The sequence below is a fragment of the Parasteatoda tepidariorum genome, chromosome 6 (genome assembly GCF_982258835.1).
Source record: "Parasteatoda tepidariorum strain Cologne lab strain chromosome 6, Ptep-v5.0, whole genome shotgun sequence".
Classification (NCBI taxonomy): domain Eukaryota; kingdom Metazoa; phylum Arthropoda; class Arachnida; order Araneae; family Theridiidae; genus Parasteatoda; species Parasteatoda tepidariorum.
In genome coordinates, this window is record NC_141760.1 from 10,681,086 (window position 1) to 10,684,162 (window position 3,077).

General features: G+C 30.9%; 1 long non-coding RNA gene across 1 annotated transcript; it reads left to right on the plus strand.

Moving 5' to 3' along the window:
- The first annotated feature begins 781 nt into the window (after positions 1-781).
- LOC147807548 (uncharacterized) lies at positions 782-1,329 on the plus strand. Its single transcript, XR_015434894.1, has 2 exons — positions 782-865; positions 959-1,329. It is a non-coding gene; the product is annotated as an uncharacterized LOC147807548 (long non-coding RNA).
- Positions 1,330-3,077: the final 1,748 nt, after the last annotated feature.

Sequence of the window (3,077 nt, forward strand, 5' to 3'; positions counted from 1 at the left end):
AATAATGATTTCTAATTGTTCTTAGAATTGCACGATATTCATACGGTATTAATATTAATAAGTTTAATAATTAACACTAGAAAATCTAACGAATGATTTAAAAATATACTACATATATTAAAAAACTGCCATAGAAATCTAATACCATATAATAAAAGGATAATTTTTTAAAGTTTAATTAATTTTATTACTGATTTCACACTAGTTTTAACAATTTTATATATTTACCAGGAAGCAAAGCACCCTGTTCGCTGCGTTAACCGATCTCGATGATTTCTTCGCTTTAATTGTTGTTTCTGGATGGTAAACAGTTTTTCTACTCAAGTTAAAATTATTTACTTAACATATATTGCCTCCACTTCCACGTCCAAATATTATTATCTATTAGTACTATAAATATTTAGTTGAACAGAAGTAATTTTTCTAAATAATCATTTCTGAAAATAACATTTAAATTCTTATAACATTATATAGCATTATATTGTTCAAACAAATTTGAAAAGTTCGCAACCGTAATTTACTATATTTGCTTACCAAACAGGCGGACTTATTAAATACTATTGAAGTTATACTTCTTATGCAACTTCCAACAAGATTGTGTTAAACGCTTAACTACATTTTTATTGGCCAGGAAATCACGTGGTAGGATCCAGTTTTCCCTCGTTCATTTCCATATTGTTTTGATTCTCACTAGCATAAAAATAATAAAAGTCATAAAAGTATTGTTTTTCTATAAATATTTTTTTAGTTTGCTTTGAATTTAATAGGGTAGTATTTTCTAGTTTCAAATTTAGTGGATAACAATTGTAGAAAATGAGTGAAAACAATCCCACGGACAATGCGACGGATTTAAGGTTATGTCAAGGTACGTCTCTTGTGAATATCAATTGATCGTTTCTCTTCTGAAATTACACTATGACGCATTCACATACATTATTAATACAAATACATTTTCCAGGGCGAGACGATGAGGCAACCACAAGCACTTCCACTGGTTCAAGAGATCCACGTGGGAAAAATGCACAATATTACCGTGATTACAGAGCACGGAAGCGAGCGGAGCAGGAAAAAGAGTTGTTGAATAGAACTAGTGATCCTTCTACGACTGCTGATTCTTCTACAATTAACATCGCAGGTTGCGAAGTTTAACTTCTTCCGCGCGGAGGGACTCCACGCACTATTTTTTTTTTTTTTTGCTTGCATCTTATTGTGCATGAAGCTGATGGTTAAGTTCTAAATCATTTAACAGATCTCTTTAACTGTAATGTATAATAGTATATTAATGTTGTTTGCACAAAAATAATAATTGTAAAATGGTTGATAAGATTAGACCACCTTTTTAAATAACTTTATTTTAAAATGTAGCGCAGAATTGCATTATAATAATAATAATAAAAAAAAAAACCACAATTCTCTTAGTTTTAAACTCTTTAATTAAAATCGTAATAATAGCAGTGCAGGAAGCTAATATAAAATTAGGGATACAAATCATTATAGAAAAACTATACATTTATGACTTTTATTAATTTTATGCTGATAACAACCAAAACAATATGGAAATGAAGGTGGAAAAACTGGATCCTACCACGTGATTTCCCGGCCAATAAAAATGCACGGACAACAATGGAAGATCATTAGATTTTTATCATTAGGAAGAAAAACGAATATTGTGTTTCAAAATATTATTTTCTTAGAATGACACCAGTGATATTTTTAATATTTACTTGCTTTGAACTATTTATGAATTTCTCCCTGTGCAGTTTTTGTTTCGCAGTGGACTGATCGTTAAGACACGGTTCCCATCAGATCACCGAAGTCAAGCATCACTGGCTACGGTCTGCTTGCGGGAGTGATGTGACCACTTGGATCAGTCTGCGTAGGGACCAATGTTGTGCGGTATTGGTCCTCGTTAAACTGTTCTACCGTAAAGTGCTCGGCTTCGCGTGCAGGTCGTCGGGCTACCGAAGCGGGGGTGCCATCCCCTCTGCAGCGGATCAAAATTGTGATATCATGTCTTCGGATCATCCTCAGGGATGCTTCCCAGACCGTCGCCAATAGCCCATTGTGCAGCTCTAGTGCGACGTAAATGAACTACAACTACAACAACAACTCAGTGTAATTTTTACTTCTTAGCTGTTAAGAGCATTTCTGGAGCATGCGCATAAAGAATGATTTTTAAAATATTTTGTAAAAAATGAGTGTTTCAGTCAATAATTTGTATATTACAGGAAATTACATTAGTTTGATGCCCACTTATATTCACTTCTCTATAATCTACATAAATAACGCTGGCGTTAATTAGATTTGTTTAAATGTTGGATTAGTAAGCCGTTTTCTTTAAATAAATCTTCCAGTAGAAACCGAAAAGACAGTCTCAGTGAAAACTTCATTTAAGGAGATTAAAAAATATATATATGTATTTCGATATTGTCATTTTTCTGCCTACTCAAAATTATTAATAATATAAACTATATTATTCACTCTCAGCTCTTTTAAAAAAGTTCTGATACTAATAACACAAAGTAAAAGTATGACGCATTAAAGTACAACAACATGGAAATTAAGACTCCTGTCCTATCCTTTACTATATATATCTTTGTCTCTTTCCAATGCATTATTCTTTTATTCGGCATTTCCTTCTTCTTCTAATAACACTTTTTATAACTCATATTTTCTAAACAAAATTTCTTTAAAAAAAAAGCATATATAACACTTAAATAAATGTTATTCTTCAATTTTGACAAGGTGCAGTATATTAAAAAGAGTAAATCACAGGAATCGAAATATATCATAGTCTATTTTACAGCTTTGTATGAATCAAGCATTATTCCTTATTCCATCCAATTGAATATTAAATGACATCTGAATGCAGCAAACGTTTATTGTGCAAAAAGAGGAAATAATAAAGTTTTATTTACCATCAAATGACATAATCTACTGATGCATAGATTAAGAACCGCTTTTAAAGAGAGGAAAAACAAATAATGCTATAAATTACATTGAACTGAAATTAACAGATATAATGTAAAAATAATAAAGTTTACAAATAAAATATACATTAATTAATCTTATACGTT